Consider the following 19928-nt stretch of genomic DNA (forward strand, 5'->3'; position numbering starts at 1 on the left):
GTGGTCTCAAGGAGCTGAGTGTGGTTTCAAGGAGCTAAGAGCTCCCACCAGCAGACAGCCAGCAAAAACAAAAAAAAAATCTGAAAAATTAACCAAGCCTGGCGGCACATGATTATAGTCCTAGCTACTCAGGAGACTGAGGTGGGAGGATTGCTTGAGTACAGGAGTTAAGAGTATTCAGTGAGCCATGATTGCACAATGCACTCCAGCTTGGTTCACAGAGCAAAACACCACCTCTAAAAGAAAAAAGAGAAAGCCGGGTTCGGTGACTCAGCCTGTAATCCCTGCGTCTTGGGAGGCTGAGGTGAGCGGATTACCTGATCCCTGGGCTCAAGACCCGCCTGCGCAACTTGGCGAGACCTCTTCCCTACAATAAATAAAAAAATTAGCCGGGCATGGTAGTGCGCACCTGTAGTTCCAGCTACTTGGAAGGCTGAGGCGGAAGGATCGCTGGAGCCCAGCAGGTCAAGGCTGTAGTGGCGACAGAGTGAGACTCCAACTCAAAAAAAAAAGAAAAGAAAAAAGAGAGAGAAAAAAAGAATTACTTCTGGGGAGTGGAAATGTGGGGTTAGGAAGTAGTTTTACTTTTCAATATGTGCCTTTTCCTCCTATTTGAATTTCTACCTAAAAGATGTGTTACTTTTTTCCTTTTTCTTTCTTTTGCTCTTTCTTTCTTCTTTTTCTTTTCTTTTCTTTTTTTCTTTTTTTGAGTCAGAGTCTCACTCTGCTGCCCAGGCTGGAGTGCAGTGGCACAATCATGGCTACTGTAGCCTCAGCCTGCTGGGTTTAGGCGCTCCTCCTTCCTCAGTCACCCAAGTAGCTGGGACTACAGGCACACACCACCACAACCTGCTAGCTTTTTTTTTTTTTTTTGGTAGTGATGAGTTCTCACCATTTGCCCAGGCTGGACTCCAACTCTTGAGTTCAAGTAATCCATCCACTTCACCCTCCCAAAGTGCTGGGATTACAGGCATGATCCAACATGCCCAGCAATTTAAAAAAATTTATTGTAGAGGCTGGACTCAGTGGCTCAGCCTGTAATTCCAGCACTTTGGGAGGCCGAGGTGAGTGGATTGCCTGAGCCCATGGGTTCAAGATCCGCCCAGGCAACTTGGTGAGACCTCGTCTCTACAATAAATTAAAAACTAGCTGGGCGTGGTAGCGCACGCCTGTAGTTCCAGCTACTTGGAAGGCTGAGGCGAAAGGATCCCTGGAGCCCAGCAGGTCGAGGCTGCGGTGATTGGGAGCGTGCCATTGCACTCTAGTCTGAATGACAGAATGAGACTCCAACTAAAAAAAAAAAAAAAATTAAAAAAATTTAAAAATTAAAATTATTGTAGAGATGAGGTCTCACCATGTTGCCCAGGCTGGTCTCAAACTCCTGGGCTCAGGCAATCTTCTCACCTCAGCCTCCCAAAGTGCTGAGATTACAGGTGTGAGCCACTGAGCCCGGCCAGGATGTGTTACTTTAATAGTAAAACTTTTTAAAGCAAGCGGGATTCTATTTTGGTAGAATAAACATGTTTTTCTCTGTGCATTAAAAAACCAAATCTGGAAAGATAGGCATTATTGTCAATAGTGGTTAATATCTCAGCAAAAGCAACTCCATCTTATCAGTTGCACAGGCCAAAAACCTAGGAAACATGTTCGACTCTTCTCTTTTTCGCCCCACATTTACTCCATCAGAAAATCCTGTGAATTCTGTCTTCAGACTATGTACAGAACCTGACTACATCTCACTGCTTCTGTTCCTACTGGGGGCCACTGGATGATTGCAATCCAGATCTCCTAATGTGTCTCCCTGATTCCACCCTTGCCCACCTGTAGTCTATTCTCAACATAAACATTAGAAGTTGAATCATATCACCCCCTTGCTCAGACACTTCCAATGGCCCCCATTTCATTCTCAGTAAAAGCCAAAGTCCTTACAGCGGCTCATAATGTCTGAAATGATTGGCTCATCCTCCCTTACCTTTTTTCTCTTCACCCTAGCCCTCATACTCATTCCTCTCCATTCACACTGGCTTTCCTGATATCTCTTCAATTTCCAGGCCTATCCCTCCTCAGGGTCCTCACACCTGCTGTTTCCTCTTCCTGGACCACAATTCCTTACCAGATCTTCCACCATTTGCTTAATTTGCTCACTCACCTCTTTCAAGTCAGGAATTCAGGGTAAGAATAGGTAGTCCTAGGGGAGGAAGGGATTTACAGGAAGGCCATGGTGACACTGCTGGAAAGGGATGAATGGTGACCCATCACGGTGACGGTGGCGATGCAGAGAAGTGGGCAGATTCAAGAATTATTGAGAAAGAACACTTCACAGCAGATGGCATTGGATTGGCTCTGGGGACAGGGTGAGGCCTCATTTAATAGGAAATGCAGGGGCATGGGGAGGACAAGGCTTGGGGGAGTTGATGAAATGCAGAACTGGGGTTGATGCTCCCTCTCCATGTGTTGTGTGTGTCATGGATGTCTCGAGAGACAAAACTTTGACTTTTTTTTAAAGCAAGAGAATTGTCATTCTCTGACAATTGTTGTGCTGTGGATTCTTTAGATAGTTGGATGAAATCTATGGATACTTTCTCAGAAAAACTTGTTAAAAAATTTTAATTTTATTGTAGAGATGAGAGGCACAAGTAAGGATTAACTACACAAGTAGGCTGCAGTCAGGTGAAGTTTGGGCCTCCAACTGGCCCTCACCTCCCCTGGTTTGGGACCAGGTACACTTTGTGTTGTTATGTGCATCCTCCTCCCCTGGCAGTGTCCATCCCTCCCTTGTGATAAAGAGCAATGTTTTTAAGAGCATGAAATTAGGCCAGGCACAGTGGTTCACACCTGTAATTCCAGCACTTTGGGAGGCAGAGGTGAGAGGATTGCCTTAACCCAGGAGTTCAAGACCAGCCTGGACAATATAGCAAGACTGTGTCTCTACAGTAAATTTTTAAAAACTAGTTGGGCGTGGTGGTGTGTGCCTGTAGTCCCAGCTACTTGGAAGGCTGAGGCAGAAGGATCGCCTAAGCCCAGCAGGTTTAGGCTGCAGTGGCCATGGGCATGCCACTGCATTCCAGCCTGGGCAACAGGCAGAGATTGACTCAAAAACAAACAAAAAAAACCAACCCTCCCCGAAAAATAGTCTTCAAGGCATATAAAATTCAAGTATGGAAGGCCAATTTTTCATATACTCAGTTTCTGCAGGACCAACGGTGGTATGTAGGGATCTTGCTGACAGTCCCGGAGGCAATCCCTTTGTATACTGAAGGACAACTGTATATACAATTTAAAAGAAAATATATACTGAAACATTGCTAGTCTATGGGCCCCAGATTAGGAATTCCTCCATGGATTATGCCCCCTTGAGTCTCTCCTCCTTGCCTATGTGGTGCACCTGGCCACAGGTGTGTAGGATGCGCATTGCAGGGGAGGGTTCAGGGACCCAGGTAACAATGTTAAGAGTGTAAAGCTACAAGGGCAGCAGGCCATCGCTTTCACAGCAATCCTGTGGCAGCGAGGTCAGTCCCTCACTGGTGAGACTGTCCTGGCATTTGGAAGCAGCAGGTCTGATACTTCTGCCTGAGTAGACCCAGGGTTCCTTAGCCAGATGAGGAAAGGAAGGAGAGGGAGCTTCAGGAGCTAGATGCTGGGCTTCCTGCCAGTGGAACGTATGGGAGCCCACGTGATTAAAGGGAAATGAAAGAGAAGTTACCATAGTTGCGCCTCTACGAGGTGAAGTAGGTCCCATCTACTGCATTCATTTCCAATTGTTTGACTTTAAACAAATGCATACAAGGGGGAACCCAAAAAACCTCATAATTTATTTGTTAAAAAAATTGTGTATTCTTACATGTTTAAACATCAGTCACCTTCAAAGTACTCTCTGTTTGATACAATACACCTATCCAGATGCTTTTTCCACTGCTCAAAACAGTTTGTGAAATCTGATGCCTTTTAGTGCTTCTGCTGTTTTTTGTTTCACCTCTTTTGTCTCGGCAAAATGTTTCCCTTTAAGGACTTGTTTCTTTTACTTTTTTTTTTTTTTGAGTCGGAGTCTCACTCTGTCACCCAGACCGGAGTGCAGTGGCCGCTCCCGGCCACCGCAGCCTCGACCTGCTGGGTTCCGGGGATCCTTCTGCCTCAGCCTTCCGACTAGCCGGAATTACAGGCGCGCGCTACCATGCCCGGCTGATTTTTTGATTTTACTGTAGAGATGTCTCGCCTGCCCAGGTGGGTCTCGAACCCACGGGCTCAGGCAATCCACTCACCTCAGCCTCCCAAAGGCGCGGGATTACAGGCTGAGCACCGAGCCCGGCTAAGGACTTTTTTCATTGGGGAAACAAAGTTGCTCGGGTGAGTTCCGGTGAATAGGGAGGGTAGGGCATGAGAGTCATGTCATTTTTGGTCAAAAAATGCTGCACTCTCAGTGCAGTATGCGCAGGTGTGCTTGTAATTCACCCAGCATGAAATGGGCAAATGCACTGAAGCCAAACGCAGCCTTTCACGACAACTCTAGTTGGTACACTGATGGTGATGGGTTCCTGGAACACTTAGCTAGCAGGGGAAGCCTGTACTGCAAGGGGCCTCCCTCCAAAAGATAATTTTAAGTTTTTTGGGAGGTCCCCTTTATAGCTTTTGTGACCCCAAAAAAGAAGAATATATAGGATGTTCTTATTTGATTAATGATATTGTCTCACCAATATTGCCTGAATCCAAATATCTCGGGCCTTCTGGCAGATGTTGTGGAATCTGAGAAAGGATTGGCCCTGATTACCTAGACCCAGAGGACATCTTTGTCAAAAGAAAGGGACAGTGGAACCTCATAAACGCTTTCTTTTAGACATATTCCCCTGACTCCAATAAGAGTAAATTGGTAATAAATGCTCAGGGTGTATGGTGCTCAGGAGACTTTATTGTTATTGATTTCTGAATCGAGGAACCAAAAGAAATAATATATGCCAGGAGACAGATGTCTCTGAGCTGTGTGATATCAGAAGGGTTGGGAACTTGGGGAGCCCATTTGGGGATTTTAGCAGTGAGTTTGGAACAAAAATGGCACATAGCTGCTTTATTTAGTTTTACATGTTGAACTTCTGCTTGTCTTTGAACAAAGGGATCAGGGCTCAAGTAAGTTTGAAGACAACAGCACTGAAATCTATAATTTATGAGAGAAATAGTTTAGAATTGGGAGAAGTAAGTGCTAGGTGAATGGAAATCATGTTACCAACTTTCTGAGAAGAGAATGCATGTCAAATGTGTGGCTACTCCAAGTCCAATCTAGTCCAGAGCCAAAAGAGCGTCCAGGGTGCAGAGGACTTTCACATCACTCGATTATATATATGAAAGAACAGACCGAGAGTGGGAAGCTACTTTTCATCTTGTTCTTAAACCCTAACACAATGATGAGAAAATAGAAGCTGTTCTTTTGGAGAAATGCACACTTTAGATATAATTAACTTAACTGACTTTGTCTTTTCAGAAATAGACTCCAGGTATCTGAGGTATCTCATAGTGGCAATCAAGTGTGCCTAGAGTAAAGGGAATTTACGAGGCCTAAGACATCATGCATTGGGCAAGGACTGTAAAAGCCATGAAACTTGTAATTACAAAAGTTATAACTGCTCAGAGGGAGAGCAGGAAGGGATTCGATCTTCCAGTAAATTGGACACTTTCTACAGGGAAGCCAAGGATCCCCCGAAGCTACCCACGGGAATGCCTAGGAGATAAGGGGAGGTGCACCCTCCATTAGGTCTAAGGTATGTTGTTTGGGAAGGTGCAAGAGAATTAGAATCCTCATCATGCCCATCTCTAAGAGCTGTGATAATATGGGCGGACATTAATGGCTCTCTGTGTCACAGGATCTCCAAGACATCCACAGGTGGTCGGCAAGGAAGTCACAGCAGTCACGTGCAACATCTCCAAGAGAAGGATTTAAGCCAGGACTCTGGGGGGCTACAAGGCCACACTCACCTAAAGTGTAGGCCCACTCCCTGTCATTGGGGAGTGAACTTTTCTTAAATAAATATTTTCTTCTCTCACCTCTGTATTGCAATTCTTTGCAATTTACTCGGATCTCTGGGTTCCCAGCGCACGCCTCCGGCTTGCCATCCCCAGCAGTGCTGCACGCCTCCCTGTCCTGCGCCTCTCCACCCTTACCCGGTCCGTCCGTACCCTAACAATATACATCACTGAAAATGCCACAGGATGGAGAAAAGCCTGTTACAGAAACTTCTCTGGGAGAGATGACCCTGGATATTTGGAGTGCATACATGGCTTTATTCATCAAATATGCACTGTGAGCTTGCACTGTGAACTATGCCTAGCTGGTTCTAGACGCTGGGACAAGCTGTGAACCAAAGTCAGAGACACTGCTTTCCTACAGAAACATTCTAGTGGGGATATAGACAATAAAGAGTAAATAAGGCCAGGCACATTGGCTCATGCCTATAATTCTATCACTTTGGGGGGTTGAGGAGGGAGGATTGTTTGAGCCCAGGAGTTTGAGACCAGCCTGTGCAATATAACAAGACCTCATCTCTACAAAAAAATAAAAAGAGTTAACTGGGCAAGGTGGTGATTTCCCGTAGTCCCACTTACTCAGAGGGCTGAGGTAGGAGGATTTCTTGAGCCCAGGAGCTGGAGGCTGTGGTGAGCTATGATCATGCCACTGCATTCCAGCCTGGGCAACAGAGTGAGACCCCCAACTCAAAAAACAAAACAAAAAACAAGACTAAATATATAAATGGATATATATACACACACTTATATACATATATACCATGGAATACTACTCAGCCACAAGAATGAACAAAGTAATGTCTTGCAGTAACTTGGATGAAATTGGAGAATATCATTCTAAGTGGAAAACCAAACACTGCATGTTCTCACTTATAGGCGGGAGCTAAACTAAGGATCTGCAAAGGCATAGAGAATGGGATAATGGACACTGGAGACTCAGAAGGGCAGAAAAAGGAGGGGAGAGGGATGAAAAAATCACCTACTGGGTTCTAGTGGGGGTGGAGGGTACACCTAAAGCCCCGATTTCTTCACCACTATTCAGTGCATCCATGTAGCCAACATCCATTTGTGCCCCTTAAAGCTATTGAAATTTTAAAAAATTCAGGTGATCACAAGGGCTCTGAAGAAAAGTAAAGCAGATGAAGGGGACAAAGCGATGGGAGAGGAGCATGCTCCACAGTGTGGAGGGGAAGAGGTCGAGTTGACCTTGAGCAAAGATCTGAAAGGAGTGAGGGGGCAGCAGGGAGAATACACCAGAAAGAGGAGACGGAATCCCAAGCAGGGAGGTGGGGGCGCAATTACAGGAGGCTTTGAGGAAGGGAAAAGAGGCCAGGACGGATGAAGTAGAGGAAGACCAGGAAAGCAGGCTCTGAACTCTGATAAGATGATCTGTGGGGGCTGGGAGGCCTCCAGGGAGGTTTGCTCAACGAGCAGCAAATCATTACTAACTTGAATTCTAAGATGTGTGGGCTGTTTTCTGAGTGGGGCTATGTTTTGCTTCTGGGCATGCAAATTTGGGGCTTGAGTTGTTCCTCTCTGCAGGGACTCCATGCTGAGCTGTCACCTGGCACTGCGCCCTTCCTGTACATGACTCTCAGCCTCTCTAATAAAGGATGAGTCAATACCAAAAGAACAGAGACTTGTACAGCTGATCCCTGAACAACACAGGTTTGAACTGGAGGGTTTGGTTATATGCAACTTATTTCAATCAAACATGAATCGCAAATGCGGTGTTCCTGGAAGCAAAACCCACATATACAAGATCTGAATGTAATGTAGTTTGAAGTTATTAGCCTACCTAGGGACCCACTGATCCTAAAATTGTTTTGTCTGTTGATGAAAGGATTCCACATTCTGTAAAATATTTTAAGATATTCTAGCCAATATGAGTGACCCTAGGCCTGGGAATATCCATCCTCAGGAGGCCCTGAGAATGTGTGCCCAGGGTGGTTGAATTACAGTTTAATTATATACACTTTAGGAAGGCAGAAGTTACAAAAATATAAATCAATATGTCTGAGATTTTCATTGGTTTGGCCTGAGAAGGAGGAACATTTCCAAGAGAGGGCCTTGCATGTTAAATAGATGGATTCAAAGATTTCTTGACTGGTAATTTGTAGTTCCTATCTAAGGAATTTTGGAAATCAGTAGAGGACAAGGTGCCTGAAGTCTGGGGGTCAATTCATCTAAAGAATTTTGGAACTCAGTAAAGGTCAGGGTGCTTGGGGTCTGGGAATACCCGAAATAGACTTTGCAGGGTCATGAAGTATTTCTATTTCCTTCTCAATCTGTTGTGATGTTGTGGCAGAGTCATGTTGGAAAATAAACTTCAGTGTATAGATATATACATACATACACATAGGGTAATAAAATAGGGTAATGGGGTAATAAAACCCTGTCTGGTGAGTTCTTATCAGGCATGATTCCCCAAGCCTCTTGGTTAGGAATTTGGTTAGGAGAAAAAAGGTCATGGTCTAGCTTTCAGTCTGATGACCAGATAAAATGAGAAGAGTCTGAGAACTTAGAAAACAGGAAGTCTTTAGCTTGGGAGCCCTTTCCTCTTCCAAGCCTGTAGGAGCTGCTCAATCCTCTATCACGATGCCATCTCTCCGACTCTGACTCTGGTGTCTTCCTCTTTTCCATTTAAGGACTCTTGGGCCCACCTGGATAAGGCACAATCATGGCTCATGACCCAATGCAGCCTCAAGCTCCTGGGCTCAAGTGATTCTCCCACCTCAGCCTCCAGAGTAGCTTTGACTGTAGGGACTCACTGCCATGCCCTGCTACTTCTTTACTTTTTTGTAGAGACAGGGTCTCACTAAGTTGCCCAGACTGATCTCAAACTTCTGGAGTCAAGCAATTCTTCCACCTCAGCCTCCCAAAGTGCCGGGATCAGAGGCATGAGCCATGGCACCCAGTCCATCTCATTTTAAGGCTAACTGATTAGCAAATTTAGTTCCATGTGCAACCTGAATTCCCTATTGCCATGAAAGATAGCATATTCACAGGTCCTAGGGATTAGTATAAGGACATCTTTGGGGGTGTCATTATTCTGCCCACTAGCGTCACATTCCATAAATACAATGCAGTCTTCTTCTTATGGCTTTTATTTTCTATTTCAATGTTCATTTTATTTTTATCTCTGGCCTCAAATACTTACTCATACCAAATGCAGTGTTTTTTAGTATAAGCTGCTTGAAACCTATTTTGAAAAAGAGGCAGTGAAAAATGGACCTCTGGAATCATAAAAGGATATTTGGTCTTTGTTCCTGATTTCTAGCCCAAAGCTTCTAAAACTCTTGGAATCTCCTGAGTGACAAGAGTGCCTTTGCTATACTAACAAGATGGCTTTTGGCTCTAGATGGCTTCAGGATGGGGGCTAGTCACCAGAAGGACCGACTCATGATTAGAGAATTGGAACTTTCAGCCTCACCCCCAGTCTCCAGGGAGGGGAGAGGGGCTGAGGATTGAGTTAATCACCAATGGCCAATGATTTAATCACTTTGCTTACATAGTGAAACCTCCATAAAGTCCCCTAAATGACAGAGTGCAGTGAGCTCTCAGGTTAGTAAACACATCAAGATGCTGGGAGGGTGGCACTCCTTGAGAGGACATGGGAACCCCATGCCACCTCCGTCCCCAAACTTTGCCCTACAGCTGTCTTACATGTGGCCAGCCGTTCCTGGTTTGTATCCTTTACAATACACTGATGATAGTCACTAAAATGATTTCCTGAGTTCTGTGAACTGTTCTAGCAAATTATGGAACCTGAAGAGGGAGTCGTGGGAACCCCTGATTTATTGGTTTGTCGGAAGCACGGATGACCTAGGACCTGTGATTGGCATCTGAAGTGGGGAAAGTCTTGTGGGACTGAGTCTTTAACTTATAGGACCTGACACTAACTCCAGATAGTGTCAGAATTGAAGAGGTTGTAGGAAACTCATTTGGCATCTGAAGTGTTGTAGTGTTGGTTGGTGTGAGGAACAAACCATGTACATCTGGTATCAGAAGTGTTGTGAATAAAAGCAGCTCAAGGCCCTTGTACCCTTAACAAATATTAATTATGGACTTAATTTGATGGTGGAGAAGTCAGAAAGTTGTCTCACAGTTTTCTGCTCTCTCCACCCCCATCTCACCAATAAAACAGAGGAAGTGAGGCTACTTCAAAATCTAAGTGGATAATCTTGAACAACTCTTCTTTTTTAAGAGTCAACAGTACATTTTCCAAATTTCTCAATTCAGTCTTCTGGAGGGAAAAAGTACTGAATTGGCCACCATACTTAATGATCTATTCCTGTTTAACAAGCTATCTCAAAACTTAGAAGCTGAAAACATAGAACATTTATTATCTCACTGTTTCTCTGGGTCAGAAATCTGGATGCATGTTAGCTGGGCTCCTCTGGCTATAATTGCAGCCAGGGTGTCACCTGTGAGAGAATCCATTTCCAAGTTAATTCACATGGTTGTGTAGTATTTATTAAGGGTATAAGTGTCCTGAGATGTTTTTATTCACAACACTTCTGGTTGGGCATGGTGGCTCACACCTGTAATACCAGCATTTTGGGAGGCTGAGGCAGAAAGATTGCTTGGGCCCAGGAGTTCAAGACCAGCCTGGGCAACACAGACCTCATCTCCACACACACACACACACACACACACACACACACACACACACACACACAGATTAGCCAGGCATGGTGGCGCATGCCTGTAAGTCCCAGTTACTTGGGAGGCTGAGGCAGAAGGATCACCTGAGTCCATTAGGTTGAGACTGCAGTGAGCCATGATCCTGCCACTGCACTCCAACCTGGGTAACAGAGTGAGACCCTGGCTCAAAAAAGAAAAAAATAAACAAAAACCAAAACACTTTTGACACAAAATGTGTGAGTTCTTTTTCCTCACACCAACCAATTCTCCAACACTCCAGATGCCCACTGGGTGCCCTACAACTTAATTCATTTCTGATACTACCTAGCGGGATTCAATTCCTTAAGCGTTGTTTGGGCTGAGGTGCCTCAGTTACTGGGTGGCCACGGACTGGAGGCCTCCTTCACCTCCTTGTCACGTGGGCTTCTCCGTGGAGTGCACACAACATGGCAGCTGGCTTTCCCCGGAGTAAGGGACAGTGTGAGAGGGAGAGCCCAAGATGGAAGCCACAGTCTAGTAACTTAGTCTCAGAAGTGACATCTCATCACTTGTGCCTTATTCTGTTCATCACAAGTGAGTCACTAGGTCCAGCCCACACTCAGATGGAAGGGACTGCACAAGGGTCTGAACACTAGGAGCAGAAGGCCACTGTCATCTATTTTAGAAGCTGTCTACTACAGCCACCATCTGATCATTCTTCTAGTTAAAGCATTCATTTAAAATGCCATTGAAAAATTCACCTGAGATCACTGCAGCCACAGTTTTGGAATCCATTCAGCACACATGGACACAAAGTATTATGTGTCATTTTAACCCCTAATGAAGAGAGAAAAATATAGAGGATGTAACACTAGAAAACAATGCACCCCAGAAGCAACACATTATGATCTATTGTTATTAAACTTTTGATTAACAAATATAAACCGAGTTATAGCAAACAAAGAGAAGCCATAATCCCATTGTTATTACTATCTACCACAATAATTTCTCTATACTAGATTTACTTTTCCTCCACACAGAGTTTGTAATTGACATTATAAACAACAAAACAATGGAAAGCCAGGAGATGTGTGTTGAAACAAGTGGAAACTAAGAATGTGTTATTAGAATAGTGCAAGTATTAAATATTAAGGCAAAGCCAAATTCCCCATTACTAGAATCCATTCTGGGCTAGCAGAAAAACTACCATAGTAATCAAAATAATAGAACTGAAGAAAAGCCATACATCAGAACATTCCCAGAAATCCACACTGTCTTTGATTATTGCTAGAGCAATTTAAGGCAGAATAAATAATAAGGTGTGGGAAATGTAATTTCTATAGTGAAAGACTGATGATATTAAAAAAACTCAAAAGAAAGGGCTTTACATAAATAGCAATATCTCTGAAAACATAGATATTACTTATATTTGGGTGATTTTTATGGCAGCCAGGCACATATGATTTTTTCAAAATAATTATTTTATTGCTCTCCTGTCTCTAGTTTCCATTTTCTTTAGTTTAATTTCCTTTTACTTTCCTATTATTTTTTTCTATTTCTTCTAGTTGTCATTTCTTAAGTTATTGTTAGCTAAACCTTGCTTCTGGTCTTAAAAGTATCACCAGGTTTTGCCAAAACATATCTTGAGTCACAAATATATGAAACAAATATTTTTGTACTGTCTACCCCCAACTTCTTTTCCTTTGGAGAAGATATTAAATTTCACCAAGCTTGAAAAACAGGTTAATTGAACATTCTCTTTTGTTCAGCATCTTTGATGTTGAAATCACCTAGGTTCAGGACTTTGTCATTAATCAGGCATAATGGTTATGGTACCCTTACAATAATAGCTTGAATATTTTAATAGCTTTATTATAGTATTTCGACATACAACAACCTGAACATCAAAACTTTAATTTTAATGTCACTTTTTTCTTTTCACGATATAATTATACTTTGAAACTTTTGATTGGAAAACTTCTCCCTGGGTAGAATAGAAACAAGTTTGTAATAGATATTTGATGATAACTCTAGTGGATATGGCAAACACTGTTAGTTGCCAATGCAACCTTGTTAAGAACCCCAGTTTTGTTCAGATTACTAGGTGGCAACTGCACACAGCGAAGGTGGGATCTCATCTGAGTTCCCAAATGTAAATTATGATTTACCCAATAACATTAATGTTCGTCTTTGGTAAGCAGGTGGCCCAGTTCTAATAAATGAGATGTGAGGCAAATACAAGGCATTTCTAGAAAAAATTTTCCTCCTTGTCAGTTATCTTGGAACAAGAGAATGCAGAGGATGCAGAGGGGAAGGAGGAAGGAATCAGGTCTTCAGTGGTCTTGCAGAAATGCTAACTTAACCAGGCCTGCATCAGGCCTTCCTCTAAACTTCTTGTGACGTGATTTTATAAATAACCTTCAACAGCGATTCTGCTGCATAACTCCATTCACATTGTGCGAGAGGTTGGTCCTGGATCTTACTGTTTAAGCCACCTTTACATAGATATTCTATTGCTTGTAGCCAAAAGCATCCTACCTCATAAAATGAGGCAGATAGGGTTCAAATATTAAAACACTACCTCTGTGAACCAGTTTATACATTGGAAAAGTCTATCACCAGAAAGTTTTACAAGTAACAGAAACTAAAACTCAGACGTAAAATAAAAGAAATTCATTGACTCATGTAAATGAGAAGTTCAGAAGGAGAGGACGTTTCAGGTGTTTACAAAAGTTCTTGATGCCATCAGTAACTTGACTTTTTCCTCCTTGATCCTTCCCAGGTGTTGGCTTCTTGGGGTTGGTTTTCTTTTCTCTTTCTTTCCTTCTCTCTGTTGCTTTCTTTCTTTCCTTGTCTCTCTCTCCCCCTCCCTCCCTCCCTCTCTCTCTCTCTCTCTTTCTCTTGTTCTGAGTCAGGGTCTCACTCTACTGCCCAGCCTGGAGCGCAGTGGCATGATCGCCGCTCACTGAAGCTTTGACCTCCTGGGCTCAGTTGATCTTTCCCCCTCAGCCTCTTTAGCATCTGGAACTACAGGTATGGGTCACCATGTCCAGCTAATTTTTAATTTTTTTTCAGAGACAAGGTCTTTCTGTGTTGCTTGGGTTGGTCTTGAACTCCTGGACTCAAGTGATTTTCCCGTTTTGGCCTTCAAAAGTTCTGGGATTATAGGAATAAGTCACTGCGCATGGCCTTGGATTGGTTTTCTTCATGGTAGCAAAAACATTTATGGTAGTGTCAGGCCTCACATTTTCATATCCCACCCCTTAAACTCTCATTGAGCCATCTGGTTGGCCAGTGAGTTGAGATACTCTGATTGGCTTAGTCTATGTCACACGCACGATCCCAGGAACAGGGGATAGAGTCTCCAGATTCCTTACAAGCTCATGGCTCCCTAAATGGAAAGGAGAAATGAAATGCTGTCTAGCATGGGCTGAGACTAAAGTTCCTTTCACTTTAATAAAATGTGTTTGGAATTATACTTTACTTACTCTCAAAAGATTGTGAGATGGAAGTAACCAATAATGTTAGGCTCACAGATTACCAATAAAACACAAGATCTGGTTCACTATCTGAGAACTAAGAATAGACCCAGCTATCTGAGAGCCTCTGCCAAGATGTGGTTTGAACATTTGTGAGATAGGACTTCTGTTTATTTCTAGAACTAGACATCAGGGCAATCAATAGTGATTGAAAGCAGCTGCTTCAGGAGAAATGTCAAACTCTTTGCTCTTTAAAAATGTTAATGGGAAATTTCAAAATCTGTGAACTCTTTTTAACACCTTCACTTTTCTGAAATCCAAAATTACCGGTATAAAAAAAGAATGCAATGCAATTTAGTCAAATCTACAGACACTTCCTGGCACAGCTGCCATTTGCACCAGAAAATGAAGCAAAATTGGCAGGATACACAACCAGCTATTTGCAGAGACACTTGAAGTCTACAGCCTATGTTTGCACGGGTTTCTGGCACATTGTATTTAGCGGCAAACCACGGTCATCTGAGAGCCTGGCTTAGGTGCTCATCACCCCATAAACCTTAAATTTATTTCACACCTGCTTTCAAAACCTGGAAATACTGCCAAGTTGTTTTTCCAGATGGGTTTGGCAAAAATTCCAATGCACTGTACATTATAATCAGAGTAAATCCACTTCTCAAATTTATTGGACATCTGGAATCAGTGAAAAAAAAAAAAGTCATGTCTACTTCAGAAAGGAAACTGCTGCCCTCAGAGGTCCTCTCCAGTGTTACCAGAGTGGTACAAACTAGGAACTATGATCCCAGGATCTGCCTGACCCGGAGTTTTCCCTCAGAAACATCCCTAGCCTGCAAGGCTACCCAAGCCCCAAGCTATAAAGTCTTTGCTACTTTCTCTCAGAAAACCATTCTCCAAGCTAATTGCTTTTATTATGGAAATGTGTTCCCAAATTGAACTGCAAGGGTGATTTTGAAAATTCAGTGTGGAGCAATGTGTATATAAATAAGCTGCTTAGAGGAGGAGAAAGGAGATAGCCAATGATAATTCCTTACCAGTGCTTTGAGATTGTCTATGGTGGAAGCAATTAACCTTTTATTTTTTTTCTTGACTTAAAAAAAAAAAGACAATTTGGGCACTTTAAATAACCACAGCAGTGCTATGTTCACACTGTAAGTAGAAAGTGCAAGTAATGGGAAACATTGTGATTCCCCCAACCATAAACTCCAGCTTTGCTCTTTCATGTGTTGAAAATGCTGTATAGGGTAGCAACTCAGAGCCTGGAGCCGGGCCAGACTGCCTGAATCCTGGGATGAATCTTGGCTCTGCCATTGTTAACTGGGTAACCTTGAATGAATGGCAAACTTTCTGTGCCTTGGTTTCCCTATCTGTAAAATGGGGCTGATCATTGTGCCTGTGTCACTGGGCTATGAGAGGATTAAATGAATTAACATATGTAGGGCATTTAGAGCAGTAAGCAAGGTTTAAGCGTTAGCTGTAAATATTGTGAAATTTCAGATATGTTTACTGAAGGAAGTTGTATTGGAATCCCAAGATGACAAAATCAATACAAACTTCCAAACTTTATTTTTGCAAATAAAAGTATATATTTTGAAAAGTTATTTAACTATCTTATTGAAATATGAATAGTTAACTACTAGTTAAAAGTAATTTATCATATTCGTTAAGAAATAGTCTTCATTCTCTACAAATATTACAGAATATTTATACAGAATGTGTATTATTTGAAGGTTCTACTTTTTTTGTTTTGAGTCAAGTTCTCTGTCACCCAAGCTAGAGTGTGGTGGCATGATTACTGCAACCTGTACCTCCTGGGCTCAGGTGATCTTTCTGCCTCAGCCTCCCTAGTAGCTGGAACTACAGGCTTACACCACCACATTCAGCTAATTAAAAAAAATTTTTTTTAAGAGATGAGGTCTCACTATGTTGCCCAGGCTGATCTTGAACTCCTGGGCTCAAGCAATCCTCTTGTCTCAGCCTCCCAAAGTGCTTGGATTATGGGCATGAGCCACCACGACCGACTATTTAACAAATGTTTGCTGAGCACCTATCATGTATAAGGCAATGTTCCAGCATAGGGTCAATGGTGTGTGTGTGTGTGTGTGTGTGTGTGTGTGTGTGTGTGTGTGTGTGTGTGTGTTTCTTATGTGTGTGTATGTGTATGTGCACATGCACAAAATCCTTGCCTATATGGAGCTTATATCCTCTCAGGAGGACACAGTCAGTAAAAATTGATATATCAGAGGTGATACATTCTATAAAGAAATATAAAACTGAGTCAAGGGCAGAGAGAGATGAAAAGGAGGTACCTGTGGAGAAGGCCTCCCTGACAAGATCAGACATGAGAAATTACGTAAAGAAGTAAGGGAAGGAATATTTGAGGGAAGGGCTATCTAGGAAGAAAGAATAGTAGGTGCAAAGACCCTGAGATGGGAGAGTGCTGAGTGGGTTTAAGGAATGGCGGTATGGAATTGTATTTATTTATTTCCTTTTGAGTGAGGGTCTCACTCAGGTTGTCCAGGTTGGAGTGTAGTGTCATGCTTATGTCGCACTGCAGTCTCGACTTTCTGAACACAGGTGATACTTCTGCCTCAGCCTCCTGAGTAACTGGGACTACAGGTGCACATTTCTATGGCCAGCTGTTTTTTATTTTATTTTTTGGTAGAGACAAGGTCTGGTTTTGTTGCCTAGGCTGGTCTCAAACTCCTGGGTTCAAGCAATCCTCCTGCCCTGGCCTCCCAAAGTTCTGGGATTATAGGTGTGAGCCATTGTGCCTGGCCCGATGTGGAATTTAAACCCAGGACATATGACTCTGTAGTTTGCATTTCATATTCCCATATTAACTTCTGCACTCTTCTCCACAAACTCTCTGCTGCAGACAGGAGGATGGCATGAAAAAAAATAATCATCACGCTTAAATATAAATTATACAGTCTTACATCTTGTCTTATGTTGGCTTATGTATGGATTCTAAAGAAACAGCGTGGACAGCACATTTGACTTTCCCTTTTCAAAAGCAGCTAAAACTAGGAAGCAAAATATATTAAATTAAGAGCAGCAATGAGGACATTCTCAAACAGACCAGAAAGGCCTTTAGCCTAGGGCTTTAGTGTAAAATTTTGCATGCCCATGTGCTTTTTGTGGCGAGTGCTGGGTACTTAACTGAAGAGCCGCTGACTCCACTAAAGGTTAAAAATCATCATGCCAGCGAACAGAGTTTTAGAACCTAGAAATATTTGGTTGTGTTTTAAAAAAAGTCTCAATTGGATAAAAATGTAATAGAAAAATAAACATTGTTTTCATTTTCTTAATTTGGAAATGGAAGTACAGAGGAAATCACTTGCTTTTTTTTTTTAGGGTTTTGTAGGTATGGTACCATTTAGAGAATAATTACTAATTAGCTGAATTGAAGCTGAGCTTATTTTGAAGGTACATTGTAAACAGACAACCTCATAGGAAAGCAGCCGCCTGGCTAGAGGAATGTTCTCAAAAATATGCACAAATCAGTATGGTGAGTTTTCTATTTCTGAGGCAGTGCCAGAAATTCTGAGCAAAGAGAATCTAAATCAGTGGTTCTCAACTTAGAAAGTGTGTTATTCTGGGTCCTCTGAGAATCAGCCGCCAAAATAGAATTCAATGTGAAAGGATTTTATTAGGGGAAATTCCTCTGTGAGAGCAAATGGGGAGGAAGGCAGACAGGCCGAGAGAGCCATCATGCTGTGAGGCAAGTCTGACTCTGAACCAAGGAGACAGGGGAGGAAGGTTAGGTCGGAACGTCCCAAGTCACTGAGCAATCTCAGGAAGTTTCAGCAAGACTCTCAGGGAGTCTGGGACTGGGCCTGTCTAGGCACTCAGTGTCTCTGTAGTGCTATCATTGGCTGGGAACAAGCTCGTGGGAAGCCTGGCCTTGGCACAAACTCAGATGGGTGGCAGTGTGGGGCCCTTAGCCAATTATGCTGTAGTTGACATTGAGGTACAGTCTCATGGCCACAGAGTAGGTGTCAGAATCATCTAAGGTACTCTTGCTGCATCTTCCACCAACCCAGCCCTAGCCCCAACTCACCCGCCTTGGGGGCCTGCTACCTAGAGGAAAACTCTGTCCAGGCTGTCAGAAACTAGTGTGTATGTGTGTGTGTGTGTGTGTGTGTGTGTGTGTGTGTGTGTGTGTGTGTGTGTCTGTGTGTGTGTGTGTCTCAGTCTCATGTCCCTTACATGTGCTTAAATGGTAAAAGGGGTCAAGACCATGGGAAACAGAAAAATACTGTCAGTTTGATGTTTATTTTATGAATTCTTAGGAATTACCCTTTTCATAAGGTTTGAGTATTTGTTACAAAGGTGTTCAGTAGCTGATACATTGCTATGCCTGTATTTTTAATTTGTTCTAAAAATTTAGAGGATGAAGTTATTCAATGAGGAGCTCCCAGGGTGACATGAACAGAGCCCAGTCTCATGGAGTCCCAAGAACATTTCAACCAAAGTCAAGTTTGAAAGCCTTCTGGGGAAGGGCGGCTCAATAAAGAGGATGCTGTGGCTACAACACAGGGTATTTCAGAAATACTCCACCCCACCTCAGTTGTACCCCTTCAGCTTTCTGCTCTTCCTCCTCACTGAAACCGTCTCCTCTTGACTGTTTCAACGAAGTACTTCCCACCTACTACAGGGCATAAGATGTCTCTCTTTCCACTATATGATCTGGCCTACAGTATAGCACTTAATTGTATATAGACACCTCCGTGGAACATGAGTAATCCAGTCCTAAAACCCAGATGTGATATGCAACCAACACTTGTGGATTTCTATTTGCCATTATTTTCAGCGGGAAAAACTGTGATGGCTGTTGGTGAACACTTGAACAATTCCTAAAACGCAACACAGTGAAACAGCTATAATTTTAAAAAATGTAGCTGGGCGCAGTGGCTCACACCTGTAACCCCAGCACTTTGGGATGTGGAGGTGAGAGGATTGCCTGAGCCCACGGGTTTGAGACCAGCCTGTACAACATGGTGAGACCTCGGCTCTAGAAGAGATCAAAAAATTAGCTGGGTGTGGTGGCACATGCCTGTAGTTCCAGCTACTTGGAAGGCTGAGGTGGAAGGATCGCCTGAGCCCAGCAGGTTGGGGCTGCAGTGACTGTGAGCGTGCCACTGCACTCCAGCCTGGGCAACAGAGGGAGACTCTGATTCAAAACAAACAAACAAAAGATGTACATGTTAGAATGCAAATTGCTCAAATTATCACTTTCTGATCACCAAAAAGAGTAATATGATTATTATCTAACTTTTGCTTTGTATGCAGTAATTTGCAGTTTGCATGTCCTGTGTAGCAGACACCACATTTAGTATTAAAGAACTCTATCACATTTAGTTTTGCTTTTTGGATCCTCCCTCCCTTCCCCTTCCCTCCCTCTCTCCCTCTCTCTCCTTTCCTCCCTCTCTCCCTTTCTCCCTCCTCCTCTCTCTTCCTTTCTTCCCTCCCCTCCCTCCCTCCCTTTCTTCTTTCCTTTCATTATTTTTTTTTTTAGATTCAAGAGGTCCATGTGCAGGCTTGTTATTTGGGTACATTGCATGATGATGAAGTTTGGGTTTCTACTGTCACCTAAGCAGTGGGCATGGTACCCAGTGGGTTGTTTTCAGCCCTTATCCCCTACCTCTCTCCCCGCTTTAGGAGTCTCCCATGTCTGTTGTTCCCATCCTTATGTCCGTATGTATTCAGTGTTTAGCTCCCATGTGTGAGAACATGTGGCATTCGGTTTTGCTTCTGTTAATGTCCAACACATTTAAAAACAACTGGAGGCTCAAA

Source organism: Carlito syrichta, unplaced genomic scaffold (genome assembly GCF_000164805.1).
Source record: "Carlito syrichta isolate Samal-C Ts95f unplaced genomic scaffold, Tarsius_syrichta-2.0.1 Scaffold288891, whole genome shotgun sequence".
NCBI classification, from domain to species: Eukaryota; Metazoa; Chordata; class Mammalia; order Primates; family Tarsiidae; genus Carlito; species Carlito syrichta.